Consider the following 12329-nt stretch of genomic DNA (forward strand, 5'->3'; position numbering starts at 1 on the left):
CAGGACTATATTAAGTTACTATGAAGAAATTTTTTGGGGTAACAGGTAGATTGAGTATGGAATGTTTGAAAGTATTGCGATTATTGTCCTCATTATTAATGGATGTAATTTCAGACAGGCACAAAAAAAACGTTTTGAAAATTCTTACCATTGGTTCAGCTGCAACACTACACAGCAGTAGTAAATTTTTTGACGCAAATTACCGAACTTCATTCGTCTCTTGTTAGTGAACTAAAGCTTCTTTGGCTGTTTACCGATTACAAAAAGAGAATAAAAACATAAATACTGTTAGTTTTGTGATTCGAAGTTCTTTGTGCAAAGCGACTTCCTGTTTTTAATTCTGGCGCCTTTATGAATTTAGCGAAGAGAATGTAAATTCTATCGAACGAGATACCTAACGATAAACTCCTATCTATACAAAATAGGAGGAAATTCCAGATTAATACCGTTTACGATAGACAACACAAGCATCAGCTACTGTAGCGAGAGGTAGGCCTTAATGTTAAACATCAGTTGTTATATTGTAGGATAGAAAAAAAAAACCAATGCGAGTGCAGACGTAAACATTTTGAAAAACATATACGTTTGTCTCTTTGGACAATCGGGTATTAAATAGGTGGAGGAAGCCTGTCCCTGTAATTGTTGGTCTACAATTAAGTACTTTCTCTCTCTCTCTCTCTCTCTCTCTCTCTCTCTCTCTCTCAAGGACAGCATTAGTTCAAAACAAAAGGTGTCCCAATCCCCCTCCCCCTCTTTATTGACCATTAGAGGATTTATCTTGGTTGTCAGTCATACGCTGGAACTGGCAAAGCCCAGATATCCCATTGTTCCAAAAACAGTTTGAAAGCCGTCACAATCTCCGAGTTTTTACCAAAGTTTCTGGGGCTTCTCTTTATGTTCAGGTAAGTGCCAGCCCTGGAAACTGCCTCCCAAATATTCTTAATTGGGACCCCTCTGCCCCATCTTTCTGAGATTTGCCTTTTAAGGACGAAATCCTACAACAATGGGGAATGAAGGATACTAAAAAAGGAAAAAAAAAACACTCTTCCCCACTCACAGCACCCTGCCACTTCTCTGAGACGAGCTGGATCTAAAAGGCACACCTGGATTCAGCCAGAAAAGTAAAGTAAAGTTTTATCTCTCTCCCTTTTGTCATATGGAGGTATTTCTTCCAGCAGGAACTGCACTGGTGCCCCATCTTCTCTAAGACCTCCTAATCCTTCAATCAAAACACACAAAATAATGCTAAATCAGGGCAAGCTTAAGAAACACTCATTTGTAGTTGTATGCCAGAGTGAAAACAGCTGTTAAAAGCAAAGGCAGGCAAGGCACATATCAAGATGACAATGATGATGATCATTATTTATTTATTGACTATCAATTTTATCATTTGTTATTCAGAAAACAAAGAAAAGAATAAAAGTATCTCGTATAATAATGTAAATGAACAAATCTTAAAAACCAAATGTGTGCTGTAGATCAAGGAATTAAAGTTTACATTATTTAAGTTTACGACAAGACAGTGAAGTAATCAAATACAATAGTGAATCACGTGTATGTTCAGTACATAAAAACAAGATATCAATAATTATTTAATACTGCATACTGGCAGGTTAATTAATTTTTTGCATATATACAACAATTGATAAATTAAAGTCACTTTATCACATCATTGACACTGCCTTAAGCAGTGTTTTAATATTATTATTATTATCATCATATACTCTTTCTTCATCAGAGATCACTCTTCTGTGATCTTTTTATTGATCTTTGTCTGTTGTCTGGTTTCTGTGTCTTGCTGTAGCTTGGGTTTCTGTTTTGTTTTTTAGGTCACCTACTGTGATTTGGAGTTGTCTTTCACTTCCTCAATTTGTGTGATCTATTTAGAGTTGCCCTTACTATTTCCACTTGTTTTCTGTTATTCTCTTATTAATTCTGTTTTCTGGTATTCCCATCAGATATTCAAAGAATGATATACATTTCTTACTTAACATGCTAAAATATTGGTTCTGTTTCCATGTATAGTGTTTCACTTGGAGCTATTCTCCAGTTCCCATTTACTTGATATGGTTTATTTATGCATGTCCTAATTATTCTTCTTTTTACCTTTAGCATTTCGTCAGTTTCTGCTGTTTTAGTTGTTTGAAGATGGTTGCAGCTGTGTGTATTATTTCTGGTTATGTAATTGTTTTATAATGTTTTAATTTTGCAGGCCATTTTTGTTGTATGTGTTTTTGTTAATGTAATTTGCTGTGTTCAGTTTCTTTATTTTGTTTCACTATGTTGGTTTCTCATTTAGAGTGTATGTTATGATTTCTCTTAGATATTTAAATTTATCAGACATTTTGAGTTCCAGTTCTGCTCTTGTAATTTTGTTTGCAAGTGGTGGAACATTAGCACAACCTTGGGTCTCTCTCTCTTTTATTTATTTATTTATTTATTTTTTCTTCCAAAACAATATTCTGGGGGCAATTTTCCATGCTATTTCGTGAAGTGATTTAACTTCTTGTCTGGTTTCTTGAACATTGTTCGCTAGGAGAGCGAGGTCATCTGTATATCCAAGTAATTTCAACTTTTATCATTTTTTGCACTTCCTTTGCTTAACCTTGTACCATTCTCTCATTATGCTGAACTGACAAAAGTTGTGGGAAATCTGCCCAGCTTTGTGCAGCAACTTGATGAGGCATGGACTCAACAAGTTGTTGGAAGTCTCCTGGAGAAATATTCAGCCGTGCTGTCTCTATAGCCATCCATATTTGTGAAAGTGTTGCTTGTGCATGAGTTTATGCATGAACTGACCTCTGGGTGGCCAAATCATTGCTCAAATTGTACAGAATGTTCTTCAAAGCAATTACGAGCGATTGTGGCCTGGTGAAAAGACATTGTTGTTTGGGAACGAAGTCCATGAATGGCTGCAAATGGTCTCCAAGTAGTCAGACATAATCATTTCCAGTCAATTATGAGTTCAGTTGGATCAGGGGACCCAGTTCGTTCCAAGTATACACAGCCCATATCATTGCGGAGCTATACTAACATGAGTCCATGGCTTCATGGGATTTGTACCACACTCAAACCCTACCATCAGCTCTTACCAATTGAAATCGGGACTCATCGGACCAGGTCACACTTTTCCAGTCATCTGGGCACCAACCAATACGGTCCCAAGCACAGGTGTGGTGCTTCAGGCAATGTTGTGTTGTTAACAATGGCATTCACATCGGTCATCTGCTGCCATAGCCCATTAATACCAAATTTCATTGTACTGTCCTAACAGATACATTTGTTGTACATCCCACATGGATTTCTGTGGTTATTTCATGCAGTGTTACTTGTCTGTTAGCACTAACAACTCTATGAAAACACTGCTGCTCTTGGTCATTAAGTGAAGGCCAACATCACTGTGTTATCCATGGTGAGAGGTAGTTCCTGAAATTTGGTATTCACAGCATACTCTTGACACTGTGGATCTCAGAATAATGAATTCCCTAATTATTTCTGAAATGGAATGTGTCATGGATCTACCTTCGACTACCATTCCATATTCAAAGTCCATTCATTCCTGTTGTGCAGCCGTAACCACATCAGAAACCTTTTCACTTGAATTACCCGAGTACAAATGACAACTCCGCCAATGTTCTGCCCTCTTACACTGTGTGTATGCAACAGTGCCGTCATGCGTATATGTACATTTCCCTGTCCCATGATTTTGTCATCTCAGTGTATAGTTCATCAAGATGGAGCCGGACAGGATGGGGTGATGAGAACCTATTTATGCTGGAGAGTGCCAAGAAAACATCATTGACATAGCAAATTTGTTATGCAATAGTACAGGACTGTCTTCCAAAGTGATGCGCCACAGCTGGGCTGGCATAGCAGTGCCTTGTCAGAAGCCAAAGGCCAGCATGCTCCCATCTTGCAGTACTGCCAGGCCAGCGAAGTGTCAGGTGGTTGCTATTACGTCACAGGGCAGCCGTAGGTCTGCGGACTGTGGTGGCCTCCAGCTATACATATTGATGTCCAGAGTGCACTTGCTGACGTCGAAGATCTGCACTCAGGAATCAGATCACAGTTCCACCTGAAGTACTCACTGGCACACAGGGGTCAGCTCTCAGCCCCTGTTTAGGAGCCAGGAGCCAGCAGTATTGGTGTTTGCCACAGAAACAGAATGAGCAACAGCAGCACCCCCCCTCCCCTCCCTAAAAAATGGATGACAGAGAGCGTCCAGATCACAAATGCGAAGCCTCCAGTAGGCCTGCAGAGTGGTGACAGCCTCTGTGCTCCATTAGTGTTGCCTTGGATTCAGCTGGCAACAGCAGTGCCCTTCCAGTAGATCTCGTAGTTCCACAGATGATCAAAGACAGCTAGGCATGCTGAGGGTTGATCTCCATAGCCTTCTCTCTCACTGTATAGCTGAAACTGACACGAGGACTGAGATTATGCACTGGATGGTCAGGAGTCAGCACTCAGCAATGAGACATTTGTTAAGAAGGTCTGTTATTTACGTAGACACTTTCCAAGCACTCTGCGGTAGTGTAGGTGTTCTGGTTTTCACTCACTGTCAGCTCTTCTACTGACTTCACACTTTAACAACTTCAGCTTTCAGAGGCTCTTTTCTGCTGAATTGGGACTTGAATACTTACTGTTGCGGTGGTCAGTCCTCCGCGCTGTTATAACTTCCACGTTTATTACCACTTACTCAGAATCTCCCAGTAGTGGCAGTCTGCCGGTCATTGACAGAGGCAGTTTGGCTTCCAGCTGCTGAGGTAGAAGTTAGATGAATTTTTAGTGTCCACCAGGAATATTATCCTGGGGCATAATACTGCATGTCACCATCTTATGAAGTTTGTTAGAACAGTGTATTTATTCCAGTGCGCCATTTAACAGTAATGGTGATACGCAGTTACCTTGTCTGAGACCTATTTTTATGAGGAATGGTTCATAACTTTCTCCTCTAAACTTCACTTTCAATTTGATATTATTAGTAAGAGTAAATACTAATAAATTAACTGGTTTTGGTTGGAGTCCTAGGTAATAACACTGCTAGTTATGAACAACCAACTTCTGTAGGACTCAATATATCAGCCCAGTCAGTATACCCAGTGGCACATGGCTGCATGTAATTTACTGAACATTTGTGTACTCATTAACAATCTAAAAACTTTCACTTATTGATATTTTTAAGCTCGTGTTTAAAAATGCACAACTTTGATATCCTTTTAATGCTTAGGGGAAGAACATCAAAAATAATTTTGGTTTGATAAATTGTCCTTTTGTGATAATGGATTTTCTTATGTACTCCTCTGTGAGAATCATTTCTTTATCTTTTTAAATATTCATGGAGCTCACTGTTAAAAGGAGAAAACAAGGGATGAGGTTTCAGAAACAAGTTACTTTCATAGATATAAGTAGATGGAAGATTTTTTGAAAATTTCTCTACAGGCTCCCTATTCTTATTGCTCATTGTTGAATGGCAAATGAACGTTCTACCAGACTTGAATTACCCCAAAACAAGACACCATATTGGAATAGACTAAGCATAAATGTGTAATAAGCACACATTACTGTTTGTTCACTGCAGCAGTTTTTAAGCATAGCGACATTGACTCAACTTTTTATTGACGCTTCTATATGTTTATCCCACTTTATATTTTCCTGTGGCCAAATTTCTAAACGCTTTGTATTTGCAGTTTGTAATATCATTTGTTCACTTAACTTCATAACTATATTGGGCTTTACATTATTCAGTATGTGGCTGAAATTCATTCATAATATTTTTTTTTTTTTCATTTACAAATAAACTGTTATCTCTAAACTATTAACTTGCTTCTTCTGTTGTTATTTCCACTTTTTGTGCAAGTCAGTCTCATTATGACCTTTAATAAAGAGGGTTGTATCATCAGCAAACATTACAGCATCAGTGTATGTTAAATAGCTTGGTAAGTCATTTATGAATATCAAGAACAACAGTGATTTGAATACCTAGCTCTGTGGTCCTATTCGCCCTTCTCCGTAACTAACTTTCTTATTTTCATAAAAGTATGAGTTTCCTACATGAACTATTTCTACTTTTGGCATCTGTCAGACATGTAACATTTAAAGCACCTGTGAGCAGTACCACGGAATCCATAGCAGTATAGTTTTTCGAGCAATAGTCTATGATCAATAACACTGAATGCCATGTATAAATTTAAAAACTCCCCACAGTTTACTTCATTGTGATCGATGTAATTTAGCTGTGTCAATTTTTTTTTTTTTTCTTTTCACTGACTAGTATTCCACTTTTTTTTTTCAGGACAGCAGGAAGTCTTTTGTATATTGCTCCTTCAATAATCTTTAAGAAACAAAACAGCATTGATAAAGGCCTTAAGAGTTTTACATCATAAGGATCACTGGTTTTGTATAGTGCTTTTATTATTAACAGCTTAAGTTGTCTAGGGAAAGTACCAGTGCTGAAAGAAACATTGATTATATCTACAAGCAGAAAAGCAATATATTTCCTGTGTTAATTACTCTACAGTACCATAAGACAATTTACTTTTTGTTTGATGTTACCATTCCCTTCATCTTGTGCTATTATAGGATACGAAAACATAGTTTTAGGATTTATAGAGATATTATGATTAATGTCAGTATGATTGAGTTTTTTTAAGGTTGTCTAAAAGGATCATTTATAGTTTTGCCCCACCTTTAATAACAATGTTGTTTCTTGCCTAAGTTTGTTTTTATTACTTTCCAAAGCAATTTTATTTTTCTGGTACCCTTGTTTCTACAGATGTATGAATTGTTGTTTAACTTTTTTGCTGCAGTAATGACCTTCCTATACAATTTCTTGTAACAGTTGACATACTGTTTCACAAGCAGATTTCACCTTGCTGATTTAATTAACTTTCTAAGTAGCCACTCAGAATTTGTTATCCTCTGTGCTATTTAGATGTTAGTTCTATTTTTTTACTTTTGTTATCTTAAGAGGGAACGTGATTTGATAGTTGTGCTTATAGGAAGCTAAAATTGACTAATTTTGTACATCTACAATGTTTTGTTTACCCAAATTCCAGTTTAAAATTTTTAACAAAGACTTAAAATGTTGTCTACATTAATACACCTTTTGTAGTTGTATTTCTTACTTATCATGGAGTCTGTACTGTGTACATATTTACACAAAGTTATATTACTTGTGATCCAAGAATCAAGTGTCGGTCACTTCTAAAACTTGATCTAGTTTTTGCAAGTCAAAAAATATTTGATCAATTATGGTTTCAGAGCTCTTTCCATGTCTAGTACACTCATGTAGTAAATTGTACGAACATAACAAACTGGATAGACAGTTAATTTTAAATTTGACACTGAAAACTCCAAATACAATAATGCTTTCTGTAAAATGCCTTAATTCACTAAAAAGTCTTTCAACACTGTCCAAAGGTGCCATAAAGTTACATGATGGGGAATGGTATGGGCACACAATAATTATTTTGGGTTCTATAAGTTTGTGTGCACAATATTGGAATTATTTTTCAATGTCTTTTTATCATACTGAACTTAATTTCTTTATATTCAATTCCTTGCCAGGCATATATGCATGTTCCTCCACCTTTAAAAGTCTGTGTACAAAAGCTACTAGCTATTTCAAATCCTGATATGCCAGCAGTACAAGCGTAGTTTTCCCTTTGCCAGTGTTCACTCATACATAAAGCTGAAATATCCCTTTAGTTGATCAAGCAAAAGAATATCTAATAAAGCAATCTTACTTACTATATCTTGAATATTTTGATACAAAATTACTACTGAAAATAATCATTGAAATGGCCTGGTGGTGACACTCTTCTTTTACTTAAGGGGCAGATGGTTCTTACTACTTCTGCTGGTTTAGTTGTAAGGATAACTCCCATCTGTGCTGTTCAGGTCTGCATAGATGGGAGTTATCCTTACAACACATTCTCTGCTCCAGTAATTATCCCAGCCTCAATATTCGGTGACATACTGTCCCTACACCCTATACCCAACAGTTTCCAGCCACTCTGTCCTATCATCTCTTCCCCATCCTCATCTTTACACTCTTTGTTTGCTGCCCTCTGCCAATGCACGGACCTACCTTTCCCGGCTCCTCTCCTTTTCTCTCCAGCTCCCTGCCCCACAACCTCCTGATGCTGCACCTGTTGGCATTCTAATCCCTGCACACACTGCCAGATAACGTTAATCTATCTCCCCACCAGTACACTACTATCCCTTTCCCTTCCCATGCTCTCCAGAATAATGTAATGCTTGTATCCCACATGATAGTTGCATTCCAGCCAGAGATGTTGGACTTGGTCGTCATGTGTGCATGAGATGCACTTGCTTGTGTGTATGATAGGTGTGTGTTCCTCCTTTGCTGATAAAGGATATGGCCAAAAGCTTTATGTAAGTGTCTTGTAATTGTGTCTGTCCTCAACTTAATGTGTTTTCTTTACAGTAAGAAGCAATCTGTTTTTTCCTACGTTGTTGATATTCCTCCCTGGAGTTCCCATTGTTAGATATGGTAATGGGAAGTCCTGGTTGAATGTAAATAACTTAGGAGTAAAGGTAACAGCTCACTAAATAGTACAGGCATTGAATCATTGACAGATTCATAAACAAGACTAAAACCTTTGCTACCTTTATGACAAATGCTTTATTTTTTAATAAAGCTAAAACAAACACATACACTCTACATTGTGCTGGCTTAATACACTCTACCAGGACTGTAGTTCTGCAGTTTGACTGAAGTGAGGGATGTGTTAGGCAGAGTGACCAAGGGGCAAAAGGAGGCAGGAAGTGAGAGATAGGGTTGGGAATGTTAGTTGATGGCTGGGGGTTAGGGAGGCAACAGGTGAATAGTGTAGGAATATGGGAGGGAGATGTAGCAGGTGAGTGGGATAGGAATGTGATATAGACACCTGTGAGTTTGTGCAGTGCACAGTGATGATGATATGGAGGAGTGGACTGGGAGGGGGTGACATAACAAAAGAAGGGGATACTATTGGGAAGACGCCTGTGGGAGCAAGATGAGTGAAGCTAGGTCCTGGGACAAAGTGCAAGTGGGTGTGGGCATGGGGCTAGCAGAGACTGAGACCAGGAGGATTATGGGAATGAAGGATGTGTTACAAGAACAACTCTCATCAACCTAGTTCAGAGAAGCTTGTGACTGGGAGGGCGGAGGGGGGGGGGGGGGGGGGCAAGGATCCAAATGGCACAAGTAACAATGCAGCCATTGAAGTTGAACATCTTATGTTCAGCAGTGTGTTCCACCATTGGATAGTCAATTTTGCTCTGGGCCATAATTTGCTGGTGGCCGTTCATTCGGGTGGATAGCAGTTGATTGTCATGCACAACATTTTATGTGGGCCTGATCATCAACTACCGCTGCCCACTCAAATGGCCACTGCCAAACTGCGGCCAAGCATGAAGATGACCACCCACTGGCGCAACACACTGCTGAGCATAACATGCTCAATTGCAATGGCTATTTCACAGTCTGTGCCATCTGGATCCTTTCTCTCAACAAAAATCTTTCTGAACTACATAGATGGGAGTTGCCCTTGAAACACATTCTTCATTCTTGTAATACTCCTGGCCTCAGTCTCACTAGCCCCTGCTTTTCACTCACCTCCATCTGGCCCCACCACTTAACTTCACCCATCTTGCACCAACATCCTTTTAATTATAGTCTCCCCTTCTCTTTTTCTGTCACTCCCTCCCAATTCACTCCTCCATGTCGCTGTCATGTGTTGCACAAACTTACCAATGCTGACGAACATGTCACATTCCTATTCTGTCCACTTGCTGTGTCTCCCTCCAACATTTCTATCCTTTGTACCTGCTGCTCACTCCTCAACATAACCACCATTCCCCAACCCTCCCTCCCATTCCCTGCCCCCTTTCTCACTCCATCCTACAAATCCCTTTGCCCCTGCCAAGATGAAAAACTGCGTTCCTAGTACAGTGTATTGAGCAGGCACAGTGTACATATATATGTGTACTCTTGCTTGAAATGTGCCTGCCAATGACTCAATGCCTCCACTGTTAGGTAAGTTGTCATCTTTACTCCCAAATTAATGAGTAGGTTTATTAACAAGTGAATCTACATATGTCAAGAATCTTGAATAGATCCCCATATGAAGTTTTATTCCTAACTACTATACACAGATCACTCTCACTGTTTGATTTTGTGGTTCAACTATGTTTTGTATTCTTGCTGCATTTGATCACAATACTATTCCACAAGAGAACAGAAAGTAGAAACATACAAATGATGACTACAAAATTATTTTCCAGTCCATTTACTGAGAAATAACTCTTAGTACAAAAGCATGATGAACTACATTTTCTGAACAGGTGATCAATATGCTCATGCCATCTTAACTGATCATCCATTAACATGCCTAGGAATGTTGCAACATTTTGTTACTTTTCTGCGGTTTATTAGATATTTTCTAATGCTCCATAAGATTTGTTATTAGTATTTTAATGCTAAAACTTAAACTTTGTCCCAACAGGGCTTGGAAGGACCAATGGAACTGACTGACCTCTGTGTCATCCATCCTCAGCCAACAGGCATCACTGGAGGCAGATATTGACAGGCAGTGCACTGCTCTCCCGGCTGATTGTTCATGACCAGAGCTGCTACATCAATCAAGTAGCTCCTCAATTGGCCTCACAGGGTCTGAGTGCACTCCACTTGTCAACAGCACTTGGACAGCCTGGATGTCACTCATTCAAGTGGTACCAAGTCCAACAGCGCGATCTGATGGGAACCGGTGTTACCATTGTATTGGCGATTTAGTATTACCAATAGCAGTTTATTCATCCAAGGATAATTTTACAATGAAATGTTATTTGTTAACTTAATACAAGAAAAAACATGTTATACATACTGATACACAGATATACAGGGTGGCACAGGGGAACGGGAAATTTTGAATGTAACAGTTGACAGCACTGTAGCGCTGGCAGATGTTCGAAACTTTCCACAATTGATGTGAACGCATTGCCATGTAGTAATAATGGAGAATTGGTCTGGTGCGGAACGTGCAGTAGCTGTGAAAGCGTTTTACAAAAATGGTGATTGTGCGACTGCCGCGCAGCGAACATTTCGACAGCATTACCAGCTTGGACATCATGGTCGTGTCCCATCTGCGCATGCTATTACAATGTGGGTGCACAATTTTGAAGAAACAGCATCTGCCGTGAAAAAGAAACCTCCAGGTGGCATTCCAACGGTACATACCCCAGAGAACATTGCAGCTGCTAGAGCTGCAATCGAGAGAAGTCCTCGCCGTTCCGTTCGACAGCATGCATCTTCGCTAGGGATTAAGCGATGAAGCTTACAAAGAATACTGCACGAATTAGACTTCCATCCCTATAAGTTGCAGATTGTGCAACACTTACATGAACGGGACCCAGTGTCACATATGGAGTTTAGTAGCCAGATATTGGCTAAAATCAACGAGGACGCGAATTTCCTTGGTAACTTATGGGTATCAGATGAAGCCCATTTCCACCTGAACGGATTCGTGAACAAACAGAATTTTCGTTATTGGGCACAGGACAATCCTTGTGAGTTTCACCAGCAACCACTACATAGTGCCAAGGTCACAATATGGTGTGCTGTATCATGTCATGGTGTTATCGGCCCTTATTTTTTTGAACGTGAGGTTGGTAGTGCAGTGACAGTAACATCCGCTCGATATATTGAAATGCTTCAAACATTCTTTAGACCGAGACTGTACGAGCTTAATCTTAATGTCGAAAACATGTGGTTTCAGCAGGACAGAGCCACGTCACACACTGCTCGACAATCAATGGCAGCAGTTTGTCAATTGTTTGGAAGACGCATTATTTCATGTAACGGTGACATTGCATGGCCTGCGAGATCCCCTGATCTTAGTGTGTGCGACTTCTTCCTGTGGGGATATCTTAAAGGCAGGGAGTACCGTACACGTCCTGCAACAATCCAGGAACTGAAGGAGAACATTGAAAGCAAAATCACTGCCATTCCCCAAGATTTGCTACATCGCGAATTCCAGAGTTTTCATAACAGGCTGTTAGAGTGTGAACGCCAAATGCGAGCACACCTTTCCAATGTCATCTTTAAAAAGTAAAGAGACACTTTTGGACATTTTCATTGTAAAGACTTATTGAATAATGGCATACTGAATATGTTCACTTTCATTAATAAATTACTAGTTTTATGAATTTATTCATGGAAATGACGTTATTTTGAAATTTCCCGTTTCCCTGCGCCACCCTGTGCATATTTTATGTATTTAATGATGAGCAGTCAGGTGGACCATATCCTTGTTCAAGGGCCATCC

At 39.3% G+C, this 12329-nt stretch overlaps 1 protein-coding gene and 1 long non-coding RNA gene across 2 annotated transcripts in view; one reads left to right on the forward strand and one right to left on the reverse strand.

Annotated features, from left to right (window-relative positions):
- Positions 1-244, reverse strand: part of LOC126278249 (arginine kinase) — a 403547-nt gene extending 403303 nt beyond the window's left edge. Inside the window, exon 1 of the mRNA XM_049978262.1 lies at positions 149-244. The gene's annotated coding sequence lies outside the window, so the exon portion shown is untranslated. The remainder of the gene's footprint in view (positions 1-148) is intronic.
- Positions 1-10892, forward strand: part of LOC126278295 (uncharacterized) — a 56057-nt gene extending 45165 nt beyond the window's left edge. Inside the window, exon 2 of the long non-coding RNA XR_007550683.1 lies at positions 10512-10892. This is a non-coding gene — a long non-coding RNA (uncharacterized LOC126278295). The remainder of the gene's footprint in view (positions 1-10511) is intronic.
- Positions 10893-12329: the final 1437 nt, after the last annotated feature.

This window comes from Schistocerca gregaria, chromosome 1 (genome assembly GCF_023897955.1).
Source record: "Schistocerca gregaria isolate iqSchGreg1 chromosome 1, iqSchGreg1.2, whole genome shotgun sequence".
In the NCBI taxonomy this organism is placed as follows: Eukaryota; Metazoa; Arthropoda; class Insecta; order Orthoptera; family Acrididae; genus Schistocerca; species Schistocerca gregaria.